The sequence below is a fragment of the Trachypithecus francoisi genome, unplaced genomic scaffold (assembly GCF_009764315.1).
Source record: "Trachypithecus francoisi isolate TF-2019V2 unplaced genomic scaffold, Tfra_2.0 Lachesis_group17, whole genome shotgun sequence".
NCBI classification, from domain to species: domain Eukaryota; kingdom Metazoa; phylum Chordata; class Mammalia; order Primates; family Cercopithecidae; genus Trachypithecus; species Trachypithecus francoisi.
Genome location: NW_022681462.1, coordinates 78,453,502 through 78,480,720, shown reverse-complemented (window position 1 = coordinate 78,480,720; position 27,219 = coordinate 78,453,502).

The window sequence follows — 27,219 nt, the reverse complement described above, 5'->3', positions numbered from 1 at the left end:
AGCCATGATCACACCACCACACTCCAGCCTGGGTGACAGAGCAAGACCCGGTCTCAAAATAATAATAATAGGCCGGGCACGGTGGCTCATGCCTATAATCCCAGCACTTTGGGAGGCCGAGGCAGGCAGATCACGAGGTCAGGAGATCGAGGCCATCCTGGCTAACACTGTGAAATCCCATCTCTACTAAAAAATACAAAACAAAATTAGCTGGGTGCGGTGGCGGACGCCTGTAGTCCCAGCTACTCGGGAGGCTGAGGCAGGAGAATGCCGTGAACCAGGGAGGCAGAGCTTGCAGTGAGCCAAGATCGCACCACTGCACTCCAGCCTGGGTGACACAGCGAGACTCCATCTCAAAAATAATAATAATAATAATAATAATAATAATAAAAATGTAGTACTCCAAACTTGTCTGGGAATAAAGACTATTTTTAGGCTAACAATATTTGCCAATCCATACCCGTTGGTATTTATACCTTAGTGGCCACTAATATTATTTCTCAAAAAAAAATTCTAAATGAGTTTCTATTTTTCTACCTACAACAGCTTCTACATCCATTTGACAAATAGTATAGAAGTGTTCAGGACAAAAATGTCTCTTGGTCTCAGGAGATGCTGGGCATCAGCAAGGATGTGCAGATGGGAAGCCTCTTCTGGAAGACCCCCGCCCCAGAGCTGGCAGGAAGCACCATGATTCTGAGCTTGGTTGCCTGTGAAGGAATGTTTATGAAGTTTTACCAGTAGCAGCTTCTCTAAGGGTATCAACTCTGGGAGTAGGAGGCTGAAGTGACAGTGGGGGATCAGTGAGGAACCCCCTGGGTTTTCTACAATGAGGCAATTTCACACAGAAGCTGGTGATCAGCACTGCAGCCAGGAGACCAGCCCTCTTTAGTCAGAAACACCTCAATCCCGCACTCAAAGGGATTCATGGACCTGGAGTCCTCACTCACCTGCCGGTGAGTGGCCCTGTGTGAGGACCTGTGCTGCATCACAAAATGACTTTGCCAGGAAGCTCCAGAGTGTCAAATACCCACACATCCTTGGCTCTGGGCTGAGGAAAATCCCCTGGTTGGTGCTTTAGGAAGGAATCTTGCGGTTTTGGGGGAAGAATTCTCCATGGACCTATTTTACCACAGCACCTATTTCTGCAGACTATCTCAGGTAACTGGGATTTCAAAGGGCCCAGGATGAAAAACGCTAGCTTCAAGTCTTCCCTCTCTGAATGGATTCTTCCAAGTAGAAGAAGGCTGGGTTTGAAGAGGGAGGAATGAGAGACAAGCTTACCATTCTTGGGTCCCCTGCATGTGCCAGGCAACAAACTGAGCACATTATATCCCTTCTCATTTAATTCTCTTATTTTTTACGAGGCACATACTAGTACCCACCTCCCCATTTTATTAGTGGGGAGATGGGGACTCACAGAGCTTGCCAATGGGAGGACACCCGGGGATGACTCAAGGCTGTGCTGTTCCTAGGGGCTGTCACTGCCATAGAGGGAGTGGCAAAAAAAGAGTCACAGCACCTCAAGCACCTGTGTGGCATCACCCATCCATCCATCAGTCTTCAGACCTGTCAGCTTAGCCCTCTCTGCCAGTGCTTAAATGAATTGAAAAGAATAATAAACCCAAGTTTTAATCAGTACATGCAAGGAAGCTGCCATTGCCCCGGATGCACCTCAGTTGTGCTAATGTAAGCATCAAGCCAGAACACAAAATCCCAAGCACTGAGCGGGACTAATAGGTTTCTACACACAGTGGCAAGGAGCCCACATCCTTGGGCTCCCTGTACTCCTTTATGCTCCTTCAATGTTCTGAGCCTATCCCGCCTCCAGGCCTTTGCATATGCAGTTCCCTTGGACTACAATGCTCTTCTTCCCCCTTTTTACTTGGCTAAATTGGTCTTGCTTCATGGCTCAGCTCAAAAGTCCATTTCCCGGGAGGACCTTCCAGACCTTTTAAATGCTCTCAAGGCCCCTAGGACTTTTACTGACAACTCTTTCCAGATTTTATACTTCGTCAGTCCTAAGTATCTGTGTCATATCTGCCCTCCCTGCTAGGTTGTAAAACTCAGAAGGGGACAAGGACCCTATCTGTTTATTCACTACCCTGTCTCAGCATGTAGTCAATTCTCTGTACACTGTGTTGATGTCTTTATAACTGTTTCCCTGACTCTGAAGCAAGCCCCTTAACAAAGTACAGTAGATCATTTAATCATTTATTTGTTTTTTTGTTTTTTTTTTTTTGAGACAGAGTCTCACTCACTCTGTTGCCCAGGCTGGCATGCAGTGGCGCGATCTTGGCTCACTGCAATCTCTACCTCCCAGGTTCAAGTGATTCTCCTGCCTCAGCCTCCCGAGTCATTGGGATTACAGGCACATATCACCACAACTGGCTAATTTTTGTATTTTCAGTAGAGATAGGGTTTCACCATGTTAGCAAGCCTTGTCTCGAACTCCTGGCCTGAAGTGATCCACCCACCTCAGCCTTTCAAAGTGCTGGGATTACAGGCATGAGCCACCACACCTGGCCCATTTATTCTTCAAATATGCGCCAGTCACTGTGCGAGGGATTAGGAACATTACAGAGAACAAGATCAGTAAGACTCTTGTTCCAGGAAGCTGGCATTGCCGTGGGGGAGCAGACCATGAGCAAATAACACAGATAAACAACATCAGGGAGAGGTAAATGCTGTGATGATGGACAAAAGCAGAAAGGGGGTTCGAAAGAGACCCCTTTCCAGGAGTTACAGTTGAGCAGGATCCTTTGTGCATTGAGGCAGTGAGCTCCGTAGGATAGTAGGAAGAAAAGTGTTCCAGGCAGAGGGTGCCATGGGTGCAAAGCCTTTAAGGCAGGGTCCAGGAATGGCCAGAAGACCACAATAGCTACAGTGAAATGTGGAAAGTGGGGAGCAGCGAGAGGGAAAGCCAGACGGGTATCTTGGAGCAGGTGATGTAGTAACAGCTGGTACTGCTGATCTCTTACTACATGCCACATACTGTTCCAGGTGCCCTAGAAGACACCATCACCCCCATTTTGCAGTTGACAAAGCTGAGGCATGGAAAGGTTAACCACTCACCCAGTTATATAAGTGGCGGAACTGAGATATGAACCCAGACGGTCAGATCCAGAGCTCATATTCTTGCTATACCACCCTTTTATGTCCTGTGAGGAAGGCTGCCAAGTAAAATACAAAATGTCTAGTTTAATTTGAATTTAAGATAAACAGCAAGTCATTTTTTCATATCAGTATATCCTAAATATTGTGCAAGCATCCTGTTTGTGGGGGGGTGTGTGTAATCTGCCAATGCCACTAGTAAGCCATAAAAAACTTTGGATTTTGTCTAAATATGGTGGGAATCCACTAGAGCAGAGGTCAGCAAACATTTTTCTATAAAGGGCAAGATAGTAAATATTTTGTGCCATATAAGAATATGGCACATACAGCGTCTGTGGCATATTCTGGTTTGGTTTTGGTTGTGCTGTTTGTTTACAATAGCCTTTTGAAAATGTAAGAATCATTCTTAGCTCACACATCACACCAGCTGCAGTTTCTGACCCCTGATCTAGAGGATTCTGAGTAGTAGACAGACATGATCTCACTTAGGCCTTGATTCTTTTCATGAGGGAAAACGCACCCATTCCCAAGAGAGGATATTTACACCTTACCCGCATTCTCTTTTTTTTTTTTTGAGACAGAGTCTCACTCTGTCATCGAGACTGGAGTGTAGTGGCCTGATCTTGGCTCACTGCAACCTCTGCTCTCTGGACTGAAGTGATTCTGCTGCCTCAGCCTCCAGAGTAGCTAGGACCACAGGCATGTGCCACCACACCTGGCTAATTTTTTGTCTTTTTAGTAGAGACAGGGTTTTGCTATGTTGGCCAGGCTGGTCTCAGACTCCTCAAGTGATCTGCCTGCCTCAGCATCTCAACGTGCTGGGATTATAGGTGTGAGCCACTGTGCCCGGCCCCACATACTCTTATTTGGGGAGCATTGGGGGTGGCTGTGAGTTTCCCATCACATACAGGAACAGCTGCCTATTGGCCTTGGAGTTAGGACTAACTTTAGCATTAAGGTTCAACCATAGCACCTCATTGACAAGCCACTGATTAAGTCTTTTCTGAGGACAGGGCTTGGCCTACTTGTGTCTGGGATGGTGATTTGACTCCAGGGTTTCCATGCTCATGGGATGTATCAGAGATAAACAGGATTGGTACCTTGTAGACCAAAGCCCCTTGGCCTCCTTTCTGGATCTCATCCCTTTCTGCATTGAATCCAGGCACCTGGCCCTGTCCTTGGCTCCCTCCACCCTCCCCAGGCACTGCCCAGGCCTTATTCACCATTTGTCTCCATGGGTGACCTCCTTTCTGGCCTCTTCCTGCTTCTTTCTCTCATTCTTCTCCTGATTAAAAAGGCTTTAGCCCAAATGAATTCCTACCTCTGTCAGGCCTTCAAATTCCTGTTTTCTGGACATTTCAGATTTGCCTTGAAGAATGTCTAAGACAATGCCTGTTCTCCTTTTCTTCTCCCCATGCCCTACTGGGGCCCTTTATACACAACCACCTCTCATTGCCTCTTTATAGGCTCGGTGTGTGCTGTCCAACAATTTGACTGCTCTGGGAATACAAGCTAAGTCTTGCTTTTTTTTTTCTGCAATCCACAATCTACACTTCATTTTGGACATAATGAAGACACAAGAATATAAGAATATTTACTAAACACAGTTCTTCCATTTCACATCTCTTTTCTCTGTGTGTAAGCTGTCTCCTTCCTGCTTGTCAGTCTCTCCTCTTGTCTGAAGTTAACCAATCGGAATGCAAGTCTGCAAGATGGTCGCATAAAACCTTTTTCTTCATTACTGCATCTTCCTATTCCTTGAGAATATTCATCTTCTTTCACCTAACTGAGGTTTTCTGTCTGCCCTTCCATTCAGTCAACTTAATGGGTGAGTTAGCTAACTGTATGTTGCCTTGTATACAGGAAATGATAAGTAATAATAAAACAGTCAAACAATACTATTGACTGAGACCTCCACGAGGTACTTAGGAAGTCTGAGAGAAATCAAAGATTTCTAGGCATGCATGTGCATATGTGTGCATGCGTGTGTGCAAATGTGGGTGGAGAGTGGAGAAAGAGGAATGTCACTTTGATTTAGCCTTCTAAGGACAGGATACAGTGCAGGAATCTTTCCCTTGACATGCTTTCTGGGAAATTTCCAATGTCTGGCTTTGGCCACTCTGGCTGTTTTAAATCAGAAACACTCTTTGGCTTCTGAATAGGTTTCAAAATCATCACAAGGGAGATGTCCATGATTTCTCTCTTTTTGTCTATATTCCAGTCCTTTGGGTTGCATGATCTTGTGAAATTTGCAGCCAGAGAAACCCAGTAGTGATAGGCCCCGTGATGAACAGATCTGAGTGTTTATTTAACACTGCAGATTAATAGGTCACTGCTTCCAAAGTGGAAAGCCATTGTCACAGTAATTCATTTGTGCATACATGATGTCCACTGCTCCTACGGGTACAAATAATAGCTTTGCCAATATGAAAGCAAAATATAATTACTCAACAATAAATACACTGTACACTGGGAACGGCTGTTATTAACAGCACTTTGGAAGCCAAAACAAAGGAAGTATTACAGGATTTTTTTAAACCTCTGCCTATCATCCTCATGGAGGTAAAGTAGTTTTGTTTGTTTGGTTTTGTCACAGCAAGTGTAACTAAGCTACAAGTACTTTACTCAGACACCATTCTGCCCTCGCTTTCAGGCCAGGCAAGATGCTTGGCATCATTTTTGTCTAGCCAGTGCTCCCCTACACACACAAAACATCCCTCCACACCCATACACCCCTACACACACACACCCCCCTATACACACACTTCCCTTTCCTGATGCTCAGTCTATCTGTAGAGGCTGTTGGACTGACTGGCTGGGACTTCTGGTGCCAACACTTACTAACTGGGCAACTTCAGGCAAGCTATTTAACCCTCTCAGCCCCAGCTTCTTCATTTGTAATACGGGTGATAATAATAGTACTTACATTCTTATAGAGTGATAATGAAGTAAGAAAATGCATTTAAGAGTCCAAGTTACTATAGCAGGTACATAGTAAGTGCCTGATAAGTGCAAATATCATTGGCTAAGCTCCTCCAGTGTAGAACCTCACTAAGGTCCACCCTTCCCAGGGATTTCTCCAGTGCATTTCAACATCAAAATGGACCCATCACACTCCATTAAGCCCCAATCTTTGCTAACTAGTTGATCAATGACCTGGTCCAGGTGAGTACCAACAAATTCACAGGTTATGCTGTCTGACTGGCAGGGTCTTTTGACACTTTTGCAAAGCGATTACAGACATTATTGTTGGGATTACTACCAATTTTCTTGGGGGGTAGAGGGAGTATTTGAAACTCTGGAACCCAACAATGCAGAGAACTTTGCAGACAACTCAAAAACCAATAGTAAAACCAGGTAAGCTGTTCTCCACACACCTCAACGTGCTCTGCCTCCATCCAAGAACTGTGAAAGAGCTTTTGGTTGTTTGCACACCTACACTCATCCAGAGTCTCATGGTTCTCCCCTACCCCTGCCCCTTCTGTCCCAAGGAAAGAAACAATTGCCTGGGGCTGCAGACTTCCAAGAAGTTCTGAAGAATCGCTTCTGCAGTTGCGTTCATGCCTGCCTGGGGTTATAGAGCCCCCTGCCCAGGGAGAACACAGCCCTTCTCTTGGAACCATGTTGTAGCAATGCAGAATCCAGCAGCAACAGGGTTGACATGGCCTTAATAGTCCGCTACCCACTAACAGAGAATGAACTTAGGGAGTAGACAGAGGGCTTTGTTGCTAAAGAACCAAGAAGCCCTCACAATGATGAGGCCCCATTTATAAATTTGGGATGTAGTAAAGTAGATAGGAAGAGTGAACAGGCTTCGAAGGCAAATAGATGTGGGCCCAGTTGCCAGTTTTTCTTGCCACTCTGTGATGTGGGACATATTTCTTGACCTTTGGAGCTTTGGCCTTCCTGTGTTAAATGGGAGCAATAGGATGATGAATATGCTCTGGCTAGAGGAGCAAACTCTCCTGAGGATTAGCTCTCCCCCCTCTCAGCTGAATCTTGAGGGCAGCATGACCTCGGGGAGTGTCAGAGTTATGTTCTTCCTGGAGATGTAAATCCTTTAAAAGCACAAAGGAAGAGTCCGCACTGGAAAGCAAAGCAAAATAGATTGGAAATGTTCCGTGGAATTTAAGCAAAGAATGTAGAGCAGCTCTCCTCTTCTGCTTCTACTGGGAACTCACTGGGGAGTCCCTCAGTGTCCACCCATTAAAGAGGCTGCTGAGCTTGTCTGTGGACTCCACATAGCCATATGTAGATGACCCCATCCGTGAAACGGCTTGTCCTCTGTGAACAAGAGTCACCTCCTAACAAAGACAGACTTCTCGATGGGGTGAGCAATCTCTCCCTTTGGGTTCCAGTAATGAGTCCAGAAGTTTAGAAGGACTTCAAGCAGGAGGCAAGGAGAATACAATGCATTTTTGGTATCTAATTTAGATAGTTTATTTAAAAATCAGAAAGCATTCACCTCTGCTCAAAAATGGCCCATTCTAGGTTAAATTCTTAATTATTCTGGAAAATGCAAATGAGGAACTATAAATATAGAGTAGGGGAATAATCACAATCTGCACAATGTAAATTCAAGTCAATCGGTAAAGGAGGAAAGAAAATCATTTGCCTTTGACATTAAATCCAGCTGTTCTTTAAAGTTGGTTTTCCCTAGCCGAGGATTTTGCATTCTCTATGACCAAACCATGCCCAAAACCTTCTGAGTTTAGACAATACTTAATCTGAACATCTAATAGTTCATTCTTCTCTAACACCACCGAACACTTCCATTAAACCAAAGTTATTATTATCAACATTATGAGGCCTGTCAGAAGCAGGCCCATTGTTCAAACGAATTGACCTCCACTACAATTGACCTTAACATTGCTCAACTGTTTGACAGTCAATTATCTCATGATCTCCCTTCAGATGGGTCTCATTGCTGAAATAACTAATCCATTACAGAGGGAAGGTTATTTTAATAGCTGCGCAGAGGGTTGCATTTTGCAGTCTTCCCATGAGTATATATTGTGGAACAACTTGTAGCCCTTGGTCCATCTGACAAGAGGAAATCATTATACCAGATCCATGTCTCAGCAGAGGAAAAATATGATAATAAGAGGTTGGTAGGACTCAGTTATGGCTAAAGTGAAGTTAGCTCTTAAAATATAGCAGCTCTTAGAAACACAGACATATGTGGCTCTGAACCACAGAATAGAAGAGGAAATAAGGATAAGGGAAGCTTAAGCAACCAGCTAAGATGTTGCAGCCATGCAAGGAGGTTAGAGGAGAGACTTTAAGTCCCTTACTAGTTCCAAGCATCTATGGCATGGCAGGGCCTCTTTAAAAAAGAAGGATTGGCCGGGCTCAGTGGCTCACGACTGTAATCCCAGCACTTTGAGAGGCCGAGGCAGGCGGATCACAAGGTCAAGAGATAGAGACCATCCTGGCCAACATGGTGAAATCCCATCTCTATTAAAAATACAAAAATTAGCTGGGCATGGTGGTATGTGCCTGTAGTCCTAGCTACTCAGGAGGCTGAGGCAGGAGAATCGCTTGAACCCGGGAGGTGGAGGTTGCAGAGAGCCAAGATCATGCCACTGCACTCCAGCCTGGTGAGAGTGAGACTCTGTCTCAAAAAAAAAAAAAAGGACTCTGAAGTCAGATGACCTGGGTATGGGTCTTGTGCCACCACTTTCTAGCTGTGTGACATTGGTCGAGTTGTATACCTTTGCTAGACCTCAATTTCTTCATCTGTATGATGGAAGTAATAGTATCTATCACGTAGGGTTGCTTTGAGGAGTACATGAAACGTATGGTATCAGTATAGAATCAGGCCCGTAGGTAGGCACCTAAATAGCATTATTATAATCATTATAAATGCCAATATTCTCCTTCTAGTCACTTTGAGAGCTAAATTTTTTACCAGATATGCAACCTCTAAGGATCTTTCTGCCTGGATGAAGATCTTGGCATTTAGAACCATAAGAATAAGGATTTTCCCAGTCCACGAATGAGGCCTAATAAAATAGGACAGTTAATAAAAATAACGACTGCCTCATAAATCAGAAATTAAGTGTTTCCCCATTAAACCAGTCTCAGCCCCCACGTTTATGGGCCAGTGGAGACCCAGCTGCCTCTTGAGGAGCTCATGTACCTCTGTTGAAGGAAAACTAGAGTGCCCGCCTGCAGGTCACAGGCTACAGCGAGGATTGAGGGTGCTGTCCTGCCGCCCCTTTCCCATCAGCTTCGAGGGCATGATCCACACTTATTTATGATTTGTCTGAGGCCCCTGAGATTCCGGAAACCTTAATTCATGTCCCCTAACCCCAGGGCACTGAAAGACACTGAAAAACAGGGCTCCTGTTCACACACAATAGAGCCCAGGCCAATAGAGGGAAATGCAGAGGGGAGGAGAAAGAAAAGGGTAGAGAAAGAAACAGCCTTTTTCAGGGCCCCACACCAACTTTCAGGGATCCTTGAAATGCCCTCTAGTAACACCCTATTTATTCTGCTCTCACAGCCACCTGGGGAGGTGGAGATCACTATCTCCAAGAGACAGGCAAGAGGACAAACCTTCAGAGACATCCTGTGACCTCCTGTGGTCACCCAGAACCAGAATCCAGATTTCCTTCAACCCTAACCCAGTGTTTCCAGTGGGGTCCCTATTTGGGGTCAATCCCCTCGTGTTACCAGGATGCAGTTCAAGGACCATGGCATTCATTACACCTGTCCAAGGGTCAGGCTGAGGCCCTGCAGGGCTGTCAGAGCAGAGCTCTCCAAGTGATTGTGGGAGGGTGGGTCCAGCCAGAGAGGTGCCTGGCGTTGGTCCCTGAGTACCAAGTGGTCCAGTTGTGTGCTGAATCCTCTCCTAGAGGCTCCCAAGACCCCATTGTCCTCACCTCGTCCCCAGTTCGGTGACCACACTTACAGCTTAAAATTGGCCATGGTAGGAGTATTTACACCACAAATAACAGTGAACGTCCGAAATCAGGAAAACAGTTCTTCAGCGTTTACCAGCACACCACTGAGGAAGCCCTACCTTTTATTCCTTCATTCACCAAACATTCTTAGAGCACACACTTGGGGCCATGCACTGTGAGAGTCACTACATATATGAAAATAATGGATCTTGCCTGTATATGTTGTTTGTCACTGGCTTAATAAATCCCATTAGGGTGGGCAGGGACTCCCAAAAGCAAAGACATTCAAGTCCAGTCATGTTGGTTTTTGTTATTGGCTTCAATAATAATGAAGTTGCAAGAGAATTTAAAATTCTGGGTTAAAATGAAGATTGGTATATCATGTTAAAATCTATGGATGCTCCATTTTCATGGAATCTGTTTCTGGTTGTCCTTGTGTTGGTTATTGATATGATTTGGATTTGTGTCCCCACCTAAATCTCATGTCAAATGGTAATTCCAAATGTTGGAAGTGGGACCCAGTGGGAGGTGATTGGATCAAGGGGGCAGATCTCCTGCTTGGTGCTGTTCTCATGACAGTGAGTTCTCATGAGATCTGGTGGTTTAGAAAGGTGGGTAGCACCTCCTCCTTCTCTCTCTCTTGCTCCTGCTCTGGCCACATATGACGTGCCTGCTTCCCCTTTGCTTTCTGCCATGATTATAAGTTTCCTGAGGCCTCCCAAGAAGCAGAAGCTACTAGGCTTCTTGTATATCCTGTAGAACTATGAGCCAATTAAACCTATTTTATTTATAAATTACCCACCCTCAGGGTCTTTCTTCAAAGCAGTGAGAGAATGGACTAATACAGTTCTGTGAAAGTATTGCCCATGACTTTCTCACCTGAAAGGTTTGAAGTATATAGAGTGGCCTCCTTCATAAATCTTACAGCAATTCTCCCCTTCCTTCACTTTCTCAGTGCCCTATCCAAGCCTCTCATGAGCTCTCTCCAGGACTGTTGGATTAAGTGATCTCCTAATTGATCCCCCTGCTCCCATCCCTCATCATGATGCTGCTGTCAGAGTGAGCTTGCTCTTATTTTTCTTTTTATTTATTTTAATTTTTATTTTGTAGAAACAGGGTCCCACTATGTTGCCCAGGCTGGTCTCAAACTCGTGGGCTCAAGTGATCCTTCCGCCCCATCCTCCCAAAGTACTGGGATTACAGGCATGAGCCACCATGCCTGGCACTTTTAGAATAAAAAAAAATTACCTTAGTTATGCATGTCAATTAAAAAAACTTGGAAAATACAGATGAGCAAAGAAATCACCTCTAATCTCATCAACCAGTAGTGCTCAGGTTTTCCTCTCAATATTTACATATACACAGTGGTGGGCTAGGAGATGTTTAACAAGTTCTCTGTTTTTTTTAGGCCCTGATTTGTAGTATTTGCCAATTTCCACAATAAATACTTCCATTTGGTTTATTTCATGCTACCAACACGAGGTCACTGAATATGGACTTGGAAAGAGGTGCTAGCAAATCGGATCTTGTGAGCTTATGTGAGCTGGCTGCAGCGCACCACTGTAAAACTCATATATAATTTGAAGTGAAATGTGGAAATGCTGTGTCTTCTTTGTAACACACTCTTTAAAGTCTTTTCATGCCAATGACTATATATCACTAATATAATTTTAATTAGCTGTATAGTATTTTGTTGTATCAATGCATAATTCAACAGAATCCACATAAACTCTGTGGTTTTTGCTAGTATAAACAATGCTATTATGAACATAATTACAGATAGATCTGTGTGGACAGAGCAATAGTTCCAATACAGAATCTGGTTCTTGTTTCCTTCTTAAACATCTGGTATGGATCCTTTTGCACCACGCACAGATTCCCAGCTCCTCCACGGGGTTGTTCAGGCTGCTTAGGATCTTCCAGTCCTACAACCCTGGCATTTATTCTTACACAGCATAGCTCCATTCTCTCCCGCAGCCACCATGAATCACCCCATGTCCTCCATACAGACATATTTGCCTCATATATTTGAGTATTGTCTCCCCAGTCCCTGAAACCTCCTTCTCTTCCCCACCACCTCCTGCTTATTCATCAAGACACACTCTGAGCAGTGAGTATTTCCTCTGGGCCTCCCAGCATTGCACAGACACCTGTGTTATGGCATCTAAACAAATGGCTATGATCTAAATCTGTGGTCGGCAGGACCATAACCCTTTGAGGATATGGTAAGAAATGAGTCTTCCTCATCTTCATATGCATAGTAACTAGTGTCAGGTCTGGAGCAGAGCTGAAGCTTAATAAATGATTGTTGAATACAATCCTTTATGTACTTTTCCACCTGCCATCCTCTGCATGATTTACTTTCTGACAGGAAGCATGGAAGTGTCCCTGGCACACTTGAAACCCATGTCCAGGAGAAAAGGAGGAGACCAGTGCTGCCAGCTTCTGAGTGTAGCTCCTCACTCTCCCAGAGCCCAGTCTCCAAAGGCTCTTCTCGAAGCTGTGGAACACCCCAGCCTTCTAAGGCTCCACCTGGCCCCTCTCTGGATAAACAGCAATCCAATCCAAAGAGGGCAGAGTTGACTTTCTTAACTCCAAAATCTCTTACAGTAACAATGACATCTAGTTTTGGCAATGGTAAGAACCACAGCTATTAATAACTTTTAATAGGGTCTACTATGCACCAGGCACTGTGATCAGGAGTTTACACTTAATTTTTACTTTTCATTTGATTCTCACAACAATCTGATGAAGTGTTCATTAGTAAGAAGTAAGATCAAGCTTAAACAGGCTAAGGTACTTGATCAAGGTCACACAACTTTTAACTCTGTCTCCCAATACCTTCATGATGTTTACCGCAACTTTTTAAAGGCAGAGCAGGGATGAACGTCAAGAGATGGGGCCTCAGCAGGATAAATGACACAGTCAAGGTCAAATAGCTAGAAAAGGAGATCATCTCAGTTTTCCCCGGACTGTTGTGACTTTAAAATGAAGCATCTCATATCCCAGGACACCCATCAGTCCTTGGAAAACCAAGATGGCTGGTCATCCTATGAAGGCATAGAAACAGGGCCTCTGGCTCCTGGCATAGTGCTCTTTCCACCACAAACATATGTCCTACTTTCTCACTTCATGGAGGGCCTAATGGAAGATGTAGTCATTAGGATGCATGTATTCATTTTCCCGGGGCCCTTAGTGAAATAGGCATTTTGGAATCTGTTTGGAACATCAATCACTCAGGCTCTCAAGAAAAGACAGAACCCAGCTGGACCTGTTCTTTTTGGTACACTCCAGTGATGAAATGCCCAATTTCTCCCCTGCCTCCTCCCCCTGCCTGGCACACCTGGAATGCTGCCACTCATCTGTATAATGTGCCTGGCACCATCTGGCCTGGCATTTTGTGTCCTGTCAACAGGGATGTCAAACAGGCAAGATGAAAGGACGTAACTCCAAGGAACACTGTTTTGTCTTCTAGCCCCAGTCTGGGGAAGTCATGATGATTACTCATTAGGTAGTTACAAGGGAAGAAAAATGACTTGTTACTGTCTGGATGATAGTTGGTGCCTAGAGCAGTCTTTGCTATTTCTTGTCTTAGCGAGTCTTCTGGGGGAGGATCTTAGGACTCTCAAATGAAGGTGGATATCAGCTGGAGTATCCCAAGGGACTCCCAGGGAATTTTCATGGCTTAGAGATCCGATGACAGCTGTGGCCATGTCGCTGACTCTGCTTGCAGCGAGCACGCCCATTCTCTTTGTGAATGTGGCAAACAGGACAATGAACAGATACAGCAGAGAGCTGGAGCTCTAAAAAGCCCAATCCACATCTTCTATCTGAGTCAGCCTTGGAATTCTGGGTAAACAGGGGCCCAGTAAATGTTAATTAAACAACTTCAGGGAGAGCTGATGGCTTTTTGAGAAATAAACCACCCCAGGAAATTCAGCTCAGGAAATCTCAGTATACTTTCTTGGTATAAAGCAAGAAGATATTGCAAAGAAAGATGGATAGCCTTGATTGCATAAAAATCTAATACTAATTTCTATATGTCAGAAGATGTCAAAATATAAGTAAAAAAGGAAAATAATGAACTGATAGAAAAGATATGACAAAGTTCCATTATATTGGTATATAAAGTTCTTAATTAAAAATGATGAATCTCAAAATATTAAAATGGACAAAATTTGACCAAGTAATAAATTAAAACCAATAAAAAATATTACTTGATCTCTAAACTATAAGAGGAGGTATAGTTTAACCAAGTTACAATTTTATTAAATTATATATGTCTATGTGTGTGTAAATATATGTATATGTGTTTATAAATAAATACAATAAAATGTTTAAAGGTGGTCTGGTTAACAGTAACTTTAAGTTTTTTCTTTATCTTTTTTATCTTTTTTTTTTAAGACAGGGTGTTGCTCTGTCACCCAGGTTGGAGTGCAGTAGCACAATCACGGCTCACTGCAGCCTTGACTTCCTGGGCTCAAGCAATACTCCCACCTCAGCTTCCCAAGTAGCTGTGACTACAGGTGCACACCACCATGCCCAGCTAATTTTTGCAGGTTTTTTTTATACAGACAGGGTTTTATCATGTTGCCTAGGCTGGTCTTGAACTCCTGGACTCAAGTGATCCACCCACCTCGTCCTCCCAAAGTGCTGGGATTACAGGTGTGAGCCATAGCATCTGGCTAAATTTTTTCTTCATAGTCCTCTTTATTTCTCAAATTTCCCACATTGAGCTGGTATTACTTTTAAAATTATGAAACAGTCTTTCCTATTAAAGAGGGCAAAGAAGTATATGGAAAGGGGTTGGAGTCTCTTGACTTCCATCCTTCGCCAGCCCTGTCTTTTCCCATCAGTCTGTAGAATGACGTGTTTCTTCATTTCTAGTCTGTCTTTCACTTTTTTCTATGTCTTTTTTCCTGATAAATAGAGAGGAAGGAAAGCTCACGATTACAGCCATCACTTCTTTCTTTAGCCACCAAGATGTCAACAGGCAGAAGTTGGCTCCTTGTGGTTGGAAGGAGAAAACAGCACCCACCTATAAGCTCCTCGAGGGCATAGATGAGTCCACCAGTATCTGAACCTCAGCACCTAGCCCCAGATCTGGCTCAGTTACTGAACAGACCTCAGGGTAGTCACACTTCAGCACATAGTGATCTTCCCCTGCTGAGTACTGAGAACTATTAAGTATGTGGATGCCTCTCTTCCTTCAGAGGTGTTCCCTCTTTAGAGGAGCGATAAGATTTACAATGAACAATAACAAAAAAAGGTGACATGAAATAAATGTGCATGGAGATGCTGCAGGAGGAAAGGGAGCATTCATGTGCAGGGGCAAAGAAAATAAGCAAGCAAACAACAGCAACAGCGGTTTAGATACTGGGCAGCAAATGGATGACTAGACTGATAGCCAATTAATTGAACAGTGATCAGAAAGTCGCATCCTCAATTGATAGTGTGGAAGCCTAGCAGCAGCCCTATTTTCCCAGAACTCCTAAAAAGGATTAGGCATTGATTGCACTACCTCTAGGAGTGTTGGTGGGAGGGAAGAAAAACTAAGCAAAGAAGCCTTGATGAAAGTTCATTCAAGAAGCAGCTGGATCCACAAATCCCCTTCCCATATCCAGCAAGAGACCAGAGCCTTCTTTACTATCTGGAATTGGAGAAATGGAGACTCCCAGTCCAGGGGCACCAGGCACAGTTAGAGGAAGAAGGCAAACTACCAAGTGTAGGAAGAAGGAGTGAGTTTTTGTATCCTAAATGCCGAGATCTCCAAACTCTTTCCCCATTGGGTTGCCAGAATCTTGGCCACTAGGCCTGTATCTCTAAGCAGGTAACTGGGAGAGCTTTTCCAAGGGGATGTGAACAGCTCAAAAGGAGAGACCTAAAGGTACTGACCACAAGGTTCTGTAACAAAGTCGTCCAGTCACCACCTGCACTGAGGCCTACAGATGACACGTCCCAACAACAAGCTCAGGGCTTCCAAACAGCATTCCAGTGCCCTACTCTTACTAAGAGCAGAAACTAGTGTTGACAGGCATCTGAGGAAAACCTCTGAATTGAAATATGGCAATCAAATCAAGCAAACGGGATAAAAACGACCAAATAGGAATTATGTAAGAAAAACATTTTATATTCAGAATGTATTTAATATCCTGAGAGAGTTAAAAGAAGATAAATTACATTTATGAAAACAAGAGCTGGATAATATAAAAAAAGAACATTATGAGAGCAAAACAAGACTGGTGAAATTAAAACGATTGTAGTAGAAATGGGAAAAGTCAACAGAGGGTTATAAGATAAAGAGATAGAAAATAGGACAGGAAATATAAGAAAAGCAAATGACCAGTCCAGGATGCCCAGCATGTAAATAATGACAGTGCCAGAAAGAGAACATGCACAGACACACAGTCACACACACAGTCTCACACACAGTCACACACATGTACACAGCCACACACAGTCATATACACGCACACAGTCACACACATACAAATACACACACAGACACACAGAAACACACACATACACAAATACACAGACATACACAGAAACACACACAGACACACACACATGCACACGTAGACAAATACACACAGAGACAAAAACACAAACACATACATGCACACATACACAGACAAGCATTAACACACAGAGACATGCACACATACACAGAAAAATACACACATATACATACATGCACACATAGGCAAATACACACAGAGACATGCACACATAGACACACACAAATACACACACAGATACATGCACACATACACAAATACACACACACACACACACACACACACACAAAAAGGAGGAAAGAAAATTAACCACAAAGCAATTCAAAAAATGTCCCTAAAGACTTGAATTTCTAGATTAAAGGAGTCCACACTGCAAGACAAATGAAATAAACTCAAACCATAACACAGTGTCATGAAATTTTAGAGTACATAGGACAAGTTCTAATCAAACAAGCTTCTAGATAGAGAAAGATAAAATATATCCCTTCCAAAGATTATGAGTCTGAATGGCTTTGAACTTCTCAATAGTATTACCAGAGGCCAGAAAACAATGGAGTGATGTCTTCCAAAATCTGAAGGGCTATGACTTGCACCCTGGAATTCTATTTTGTTGTTGAGTTGTTGTTGTTGTTGTTTCTGAGACAGAGTCTCACTCTGTTGCCCAGGCTGGAGTGCAGTGGTGCAATCTTGGCTCACTGCAAGCTCCGCCTCCCGGGTTCACATCATTCTCCTGCCTCAACCTCCCGAGTAGCTGGGACTATAGGTGCCCGCCACCATGCCTGGCTAATTTTTTGTATTTTTAGTAGAGACGGGGTTTCACTGTGTTAGCCAGAATGGTCTCGATCTCCTGACCTCATGATCCACCTGCCTCGGCCTCCCAAAGTGCTGGGATTACAGGTGTGAGCCTCCACCCTGGAATTCTATACCCAGAGAAACTACCAATCAAATATGAGGGTAAAATAATGGCTTTGTCAGATAAGCAGGGCCTCAAATGTCTTATCTCCTCTGTACTCTTTGTCAGGAAGCTGACTGAGGAGGGGCTCCTTCAGTACCAGCCAGTACCATCGGGAACTGGAAGACAGAGGTCGAACCCATAAGGTAGCCAGGTAAAGAGAATTCCTGAGATGAGGCAGATGGCAGGGCCAAGAATGACAGAGGGCAACCCACCCAGATGGGAGGAGGGAAGAGGGCTCCAGGAGAGATTTCTTGAAGATAAGATTGGTGGGACAGCAGAGGCTTCTGATACTTGGATTAGAAATGTAGACAACTGGCAGAGTCTGAGGTTGACACAGTGCTACATTCAGAGGAAACTAAGCTAATATAAAAGGATATAATGCAGTCTAAATGTAAATATCAAACAAAGCAAAACAGAAACAAAGCAAAACCTCTAGGGAAAATAAAAGATTGTTCATGAAAGGAAAAAGAAAGGCTTAGTCATGAATATCATTTGCATTGCTATATAATAAAAACACTGAATATTGATTTGAATGAAATTAAAATTTAGCTCTATTGGAAGAGTGAAGAGAAATTAAAGGCATGTCTTGGCACATACGCAGATGCAGGGGTGGAATGGGGAATAGGGGTGGAGTTTACCAATTCCTCGCCTCCCACACTTCCTGACCATAGTGGGAAGTCAACAGAAAGGGTTTAAAATGGTAAATCAAGAAACAGCAACACAAGTGTACTATTTACAGAAGTCTAGCTGTATGCCCCCCAAAAACAGCTAAAAGAGTTAAAGGGGTCTCTCTACTGAGAGGAGATGGAGGGTAAGGGGTAGAGGACTATTGTTTTTCACAACAAGCCTCATACACTATTTGCTTTTTTACACAAATGGGCATGTATAAAATTTGATAACATGTTAGAACTTAAAGAAAGAATGAATCTCAATTCTTCAAGTGCCCCAGCCTCTTACAGGTCTTGGTATTTTCCTACCTGGTCTCATGCACAAAGCAGAGGACTGGTTTACCATGCAACATGAGGACTTCTGTGTAGGGGGAATGACTTCTTTCTCCTCAGAACTCTAGGAAAATGGGATTCATGGAATGACGTGCTGGAGTTCCCACATTTATCTTTTGTTTCACTGTTGTCTTGCTTGTCAATGTAAACGAAAACACCAACCAACATTGATGTTGGAACTATACTCATTTGTTAATTACAACCATATGCTGACTATTAATACAAATTTTGGCAAAATCCACAAAAGCATTCTGTGAGAATCTATTGGAATTTTCAAAAAAGAATATTATTTGTAAATTGTAAAAGATGTAAACATCTTTCCTATCAGTAAAATACACAGTAAATGTATACACACACACACGTTTTTTCTTTTTAGAGAACTAGTTGTTAAACACTTAGCAGTATACCAATGTACCTATAGTAATTGCTCAGGAATGAGGAACAAGAAATCCTATGTAGAAACAGAGAATTGGCCAAAACAATCTTTCAGGGGCCCTCTGTTCTAGGAAGTGACCTTTATCTTCCTCTCTGTACTTTTTGCTACCGGGATAGAGGAAGTCTCTGCTTTTAGGTCTTTAAGTCTCAGGTCTGACTTGACTGAGTTCAGTTTTGGTGAGTTTCCCCCAAGGACATTGGCATTGATGACCACAAAGGGCAAAACTCACTAGATAAAGATGAGTTTCTTTAGCATAAAGTTAAAGACTATTGATAACTGACAGAATCATTATTTTTCAGAGAAATATAAGTAAAACATCCATCCATTGGGGTGGATGACGGGAATGACAACTGAAATATTTATGGCATTAAACGCTAAATGCATTTTTGGCTGAATTTTGTTTCATCAATTTACCTATGAAATTCTATTCTTTTTAAAACACATCATAAAAAATAAAACTTCAAAGAAGAGATTAATTTAGAATTTGAAGGGAACAAGGAGAAGGAAGAGGATCTCTGAAGACGTCTTTAATGTGAAGGCTTCTTTCAAGAGAAGGTCTTAGAACTGGATGGTGCCCGATTTATCAAAATCTTGAGAAAAACATAATTTGATAAGATCATATTCAATGGAGAGCTAGTCTGCTGTGGAAAAGTTCTAAAAGATATAAATAAGACCCTTGCCCATCGATGCTCAGAGCTGTTGCGGGCAAGGCATAGTGATAACCAGAGCAGCTCGCCTGTGCATAATGCTACCTCCCAAAACGGTCCAGGTTAGCATTTATATAATGATATCTTTGGTGCTATTTACAAACAGGATGCTTAATCAGTGCTCATTAAATTTTTACAAATGACTGTCAGCTCATTCTCTCCCCTCTGTTGCTTTGAAACTCCCTGACTGACACATTTCTGACTGACAGGAACGTTCATCTCTGAGGCAACTTAATTTCAACCACCCTCCCCTGCCAAGACATCTGCAGACACTCACCCTAGAGGGACAAGAATCCACTGTGGGGTTGAAGCTGTGGGGCTCTCTTGTTCTCTGATTCCCAGGTACCCACATCATAATCATTCTGGGAACCCAGTGCTTTGACCTCCTATTGCCATACCATGTAACAGTTTACTAAGTGCTCTGACATACAACTCTGTTTTGAAGTCTCTCAACAACCTTATGACAAGGGCAGAGCTGGCAGAGTGGCTATTTTCTCTAGGAGAAACCAGGATTCCCAAAGGTTAATGCCTTGACCAAGGTCCCAGGGCAGAATCCAATCTGGGACTCAGTTGTTTTGACTTTGAGCCCAGTGCTCTTTCCATAAAGTGCTGACATTTGGGCTGTGTGGTGGGCCTAGGAGGTAAAAATAGAATGCCATGTGCCTGAGAAATTTCTTCCAGTAGAATGCAAAAGGCACCACCCTAGACCAGATGAAGATGGATATTGACACCCGTAATTAAACAGTTTCTGTTGAGTACATACAACTTCTCTTTGAAAATGGATGACGTAACTACTCCCAAGAAAAAAAAAATTAGTAGCTGAAACAAACTTCACCAAAGAGTTACCAAAAAGGATGATTCTAAAATACTGAATTGGGGATGGGTTAATTTAAATTTATACAGTTATTCAATCTATAATTAAAAGAATAGATTTCTTTCTGGATATAGTTAACCCAAATGCTCATGTTAAGCAGACAAATAGGGCCTCAGGGGAGAAAAGATGGAGACAAGAAATCTGGGTTAAAGATTCAGAATAAGACAAAAAAAAAGAATTCTTATTTTAATCATTGAAAGTGTCAACAAGCACAAGGCCCCCTTTGACTGATTAAAAGATAAACCAAAATACAACATTATGCTCGGTGGAAGGTTATTAAAGGAGCCATGAATTAGATGGGGATTTGAACAAAAGGGCCTTTAAATTCCCTTCCAACTCTCAGGTCTTGGTTAACTCTGATCAAACCATTCTTTAACTGCAAAGTCAGAGAAATGTTTCACTGAAGCCCATAATTTCTGTTACCAAAACACTTGACAGTCTTGTTATTTTGCTACCCAAAGGAATTGGAGACTGTCATGCCACCAGGGGAGAAGGAAATCCCTCCTAAATAACTGCATACCACATGATGGAGGCCTGAGATGTTACACCCCAAAGCTTTCCCTCATAGTCAGAAACCTGTTCCACCATGTAGGATGGAAGTAGACTCCCTCTCCCTACTAAAAAAAAAAAAAAGCAGAAGTCAAAAGAGAGAATGGCTCCCTCAGTTTATACCTTTAGGGCAGTGCTTAATCACTTGAGCTCTTCTAGACAGACTTCTTTGGGTTAAAATCCCTGCTTCCCCACTTACTAGCTGGATGACCTTGGGAAAGTTACTTAATCTATAAAATGGGGATAATAATTGTACCTGTCCATAGCCTATTGTGAGGATTAATTTAAGTAAAGTGGATAGCACAGGGCTGGCAATGGACAGTAACCACCCAGTGGATATTAGAATGATCAGTGACTGTAGTTTAAAGTTTTAGTAAGTATTGCAGTGGAGAAGAATCATAAAGGTCAGGGCACCATGGGGTATTTCACCATGGGGTATTCCTGAGCGTTTTTGAAAAAGTCACATGACATAACCTAGGAAACTCCCAGGTATACTCGGGTAACATCTGGAAGGCAATGATGGAGAGAGGCGTTTTCTAATTGCCACTTTTGAAGCAGTAAACCATGTTATTGATGGTACTACAAGTCTTCTGCTGAATCAGACAAAATGTTGATCACCTTCTCCTTGCAAGGCATGATGTGAGGCATAGCACAAGGCTTAATTACATTCAGACCTTCCCGGAAGAAGCATGACATATCTAACCCTAATACAGAACTGTAACTACGCTAAGAAAATACAATGGAATTTTGTAAAAAGAAAAAAAAAGCTTACTCCCACAAGACATTGTGATGATTAAACTGCCTCTTTAGGCGTGAGAGAGAAGGATGTTCATCAAAAATCAATTTAAAAGTCAAGAACAGCAATGGTAAACCCCCTCCTCATTCCTTCCAATCCTAACCTTGATTCAGTGTTGAGCAAGAAACAGTGGCAGACGATAGTTTGAAAACAGCCTTTGGGAGGGCAGCTTCCCTCTGATCCACTCTGACCTCCTGCACCACCTTGGCCAGAGGGCCAATTTGTCCCTTTCACTCCTGGCAAATGGGAATGAAATGATGGGGTTGAATGTATAGTTGGCTTATTTCAAATCTGAGTCAGATCTATTTCTCATTAGCTCCCAGAGGCTAAGATATGGATAAACTCAAAACAAGTTCTGGTTTTGCTGGGCATGGTGGCTCATGCCTATAATCCCAACTACTCAAGAGACTGAGGCAGGAAGATTGCTTGAGCCTGGGAGGTCACAGCTGCAGTAAGCTATGATTGCACCACTGCGCTTCAGCCTGGGCAACAGAGCGAGACCCTGTCCCCTCCAAAAAAACACACACAAAAAACCCCAAAAAACAAAAGAAAGAAAAAAGAAAACAGAAAAAGAAAAAACAAGCCCAAACCCCAAGTCTTAGTTCATGTCAAGTCCTAGAAGCTAAGAAAATTTCATGATTCTTTCAGGATACTACCATGCCCAGGTGAACCAGGACTACTTGTGACCTAAGTGTCCAGGAACAAGGGTTCTGACGCCCCAGTCTACCAGCAACTGACTCTGTAATTGGGAGGGGGCCATGGAGTCAGGATTTTCTTCATCTAGTCTCAAAAATGTGTCTCCTCAAACTACAGCAAGGGCAGAGTCTGGCACCCAGTGTGAGGCTGAGTATGTGCTTAGGGAGGACATCAGGGGCTCATATACTAAACTAGCATGTGCTATTTTAAAGCAATAATCAAAATATTCATCCAGGAGAAAATCAGAATTCTATTAGATTTTTAATAATCTATTTTACAATGTACTATTATTTTATTTTTAATTCTATGGTAGGAGTAGGAAAAAGGGTACATCATGACCTTCTTAGAGACCAGGGTCTCTTGAAATCATCACCCAGCCTACGAGTCATTGGCTGAGGTCACTGACAGTGAGTCACTGGCAGCTAGTTTGTAGGGAAGAAGAAAAGAAGAGAATGTCAGAGAAGGTGAAGTCTGTGAATGTGCAGACCTCTCTCTATCCTCTCTTGCCATCCACCTATTTTGCTTATTTCTAGGTACCTAGGGTCTTCTACCATCCAGAAACCTGAGTCAGAAATTCATACAGCAACTTCCCACTGGCTAGCTGGCTTTCTCTTCCCCATGTGGGCATTTTCTTGGTGCAGTGTATCTCAGAGGGACCGTTAGAAGAATGCCTCATAAGACGAGGGACGGGCTGACTGGTTGTTTACTGGAACGGTAATACCTACAGTTCACCCGGGAATCTTGTTCAAATGCAGATTTGAACTCAGCATGTCTAGGATGGGGTCTAAGGTGCTGCATTCTGCCAAGCTCCCAGATGATGCTATCTCTGGTCCTCAGGCCACACTTTAATTAGGGAGGCACTAGAAACCTTTCTAGCTCTGACTGCTCCAAGCCTGTGAGCTCACCCCAGAACGATCTCAGCCAGAAGTTCCCAGATCAATAGTCTCAGGGATTATTCCTGCAGGCCTTTGCTTTCTGAGCCATCCCTATACAGCAGTCCAGCCTTCCACCTGGCAAAAACAGTGATGCCCAGATGCAGAAGTACCCCAGGTAGCAGCGGGACACCTCAGCTCCAGGCAGGGAAGTATTGCTGAGGAAGCTTACAAACACACCAAAATTACTATAGCGGTCTTCGATAGCTCCAGTTATCCTCCCCAGGGGAGTCCTCAGGACAGGACAAAACGTCTAGGAGAAACCCCCTAAAATCATTTGCATTCACAGCACAGGAAACATAAAAGCATTAGGATGTGCTCTGCAGCCCTTGGTGTCAGGTGGCAGAGTTAATCACCTCACATGGAATCCAATTCAGTTGATGGCAGTGATTTAACCTCCCTTCAGCATCACTCCGAACTCATATGTGAGGATAAAAGACTGAAAACACTCTCGAACAAATAAAGAATGCCTGTGTGGTTGGACCAGGCTCCCAGGAAGGGTCACGGTCACAGACTAAATTTCAGCTCAAATGCTAAATTTGGAGAAGATAACTTCCCAACAGAGCAGAAGGCGGAGTTCTGTGTGCATTCCTAGATGGTTCGGGCTGGCCGCCATCATGAGTGGGTGCATGCATCATGTGTGTGTATGTGCAGTAGGAGTGAGGTGGGGAGGAAGTGTTGAACACACTGATGCTTTCTCTGTGCAGTGGCTGCCATCTGCTTCACACCGTCCTTCCTATGGCAACTGAAAGGTACTACAACAACCTTTTCTCCATCTCCCTGGAAAAGGCAACACTACAACTGTCCATCAAAAATTGAACAAACCTGAATAGGAAACAGGATCCACTCTTACGAGGAAAGGGAAGGGGCTGTATTACAATGTCTGCACCTGCTGAACCACTCATGTGTCCTGCCATGGGTTTTCCTGTCTGAGAGAACATGGAATAAAGAAAACCTTGAGGCCGGGCATGGTGGCTTACGCCTGTAATCCCAGCACTTTGGGAGGCTGAGGTGGGCAGATCACGAGGCCAAGAGATCAAGACCATTCTGGCTAACATGGCGAAAACCTATCTCTACTAAAAAATACAAAAAATTAGCTGGGTGTGGTGGCAGGCACCTGTAATCCCAGCTACTTGTGGAGCTGAGACAGGAGAACGGCATGAACCCGGGAGGCAGAGTTTGCAGTGAGCCAAGATCGTGCCACTGCACTCCAGCCTGGGCGACAGAGCAAGACTCTGTCTCAAAAATAAAAAAAAGAAAAAGAAAGAAAGAAAACCTTGAGGTGGTTTGACTAGACCTCTAGGAAGGGTTAAGTCAAAATAATTTGCTCCTGGTGTATTAGCCAGCCCTATTTGGAAGCTCTCTGTACCCTGAGAGCCTCTAGCACCCCACCAGGGGCCTGGGCTGAGTGGGCTAAACTGCCATTATGGTGAGCGCAGGCTGGCTTCTCCAAAGACACCCTTCATGCTTATTTGGTTATAATCAACAGACACAGATAAAAAGGGGGACACTGAAATACCTCGAGTGGGTTCTAGAAAAGTCACTTGGGATGAAATGAGGTCTCCTGAGTTTGAATTCAAGCTAAGGCTCTCTCTACACCAGCAGTATGGACCCCTGAATAGAGTCTGCATCATTCTCTCTGCAGAATGCTCAGTGTATGTTTAGAGAAGTCACTGGACATCAAATTCTGCAAAAGAAGCTCCCCAAGGAAGCCAGTCTTTGGTTCTGCAGATAATATATCATGTGCTAAATCACTCAGGGAAATGTCACACAGTTGTTAGAACAAAGAAGGTTTAATTGCCAAATATTGGGCTTTAAAAACCAATCAAGTATAGAAGGTAACTTTAATTAGAGAGAAGAATCAGATAAACAGAGTGTAAAAAGCTCAGTGCTTGAACAGCCTGTATCTCATTGTGCCTTCATTCTCCAAGGACATCGAGTAAAAACAGAGATTAGACCTCTGCTAGCCACTTTGGGACAATTATAGGTAAAAGGAACAAATGTATTACTTTACTGACACCAGGAAACTGTCTTGCATTTATGGGGCTTTGGGACAAGATTCCTTGATCTTGGGAATGCTGAGAACCAAATAACCAGCATCATCGTGGACCTAGCACCCCAGCCCTGAAGACAATGAGAATTGACTCCGGATCTCTACAGGTGCTCTCGAAAATGCAGACTGAAGATTATCAATCAACCTGCAGTCAATACTGTCTACACACTGCATTCATCTTGGAAAAAAAAATTTGGGGGGCCATTTTCAATTCAGGCACTTCAGCAACCCTCAGGGTCTTGGTGCTTGCCTCATCTTCGGAGCGCAGAGCCCTCGTGTCCATGGACCTGAGATTGCCAGGGGACAGAACGCTCACTTTCCTATTCTGTCCCTAAGGAAGCCCATTTCCAGAAAGTGTGACGGTGATGAATTCACCCAAGTGAGCTCATTGTCAAGCCCTGAAGACCCTCACCCCCTGGAGCAGCTTTGAACTGCATGGCGGGGGCCCCTCACCTCTCTAGGGTATATTTAGAACTAAGCATGGAACAAAACTGAACTTTTCAAACAGAAAGGAATGCAAAATGCTTAGGGCTAGTTTTCAAAGGGTAAAGCTTATTTTAAAAGATTATTGATCGGGCCTAACTGCAACATGACAGGGTCAAATGGAGTCAGGAACGCACAGGAGGAATCCAGGTTGGGAGAGCTAAGTCCTGAACACCTTAGGGAGATCTGAGTGGCGCCCTCCACTGAAGTTGACGGGCTACGTTAGCACAACCTGTGGAGTGTTGGGGTAAAAGATGCCACAGCGAAAAGCCCATGCTGGTTAAGGAAGGTGATACTGGCGAGAGTGTCTCCAAATCTTTCCAGCATCTTTTCAGTTGATGAAGCTCTGACTTTATCATTACATGGAAACCTCAGTTCTAATTTTTAAGATCACTTCCTCCGCTCTTCAGCAAAATGTTCTTTGATGACTTTCTAGAGGCCTGAGTGACGTTTGAAGAAAAAGTCAGGTAGGAACGGATTAAAAATTTGCCAAGACATTCAAACATCATCTTCAGAAAAGATAGAACTACCTGGACTTCATTCTCCCCTTTCATTCATTCTGATAGCAAGGATTTTCTGTGCACCTTCTATGTGTCTGGAAGCTGCCAGGAACAAACAGAACAAAGACGATTCAGACATTGTCCCCAGAGATTTCAAGGGGTAAGAGAGAGAAACTTACACACAAATATTTAAAAGACATCCACTTACTATCCAGACAGAGCATGAAGGCTGCCCAACATCTGTCAGGGCTGTGGAGGCAGCAGCTTGTTCTGGAGAGTACCATCTTTGTTTTCCATCCCACCCTCTGCCTTGGCTGGGCAATTCCCTCAAAGAACTATATCCCAGCCTTTAAGCTTTTGCACAAATCTCTGTATTCCAGAGACCAGTGGACCACTGTCTGGGCTTCTCCCAGGCTTACTGATAGGTCTAGCATGCCAGGTTCCCCATCCTCCTTGCATGGGCCTTGCATGTCACCGAAAGGCTCCCCTCCTCCAGGAAGGAGAGAGAACATACCTGCAATCACACAGCCAACGCACTAGGCACACTCTTTAAGAAACAGATCATCTGCAAAGTGACATCAAATTGTTAACAATGTGTGAAGCAAATGAAGAATCTGTCTCACCCATATAAAAATGACACTGCATGCCTATGATGGGTGATGAACTGTACTGAGGTTTTTCTCATCTTCTAAAC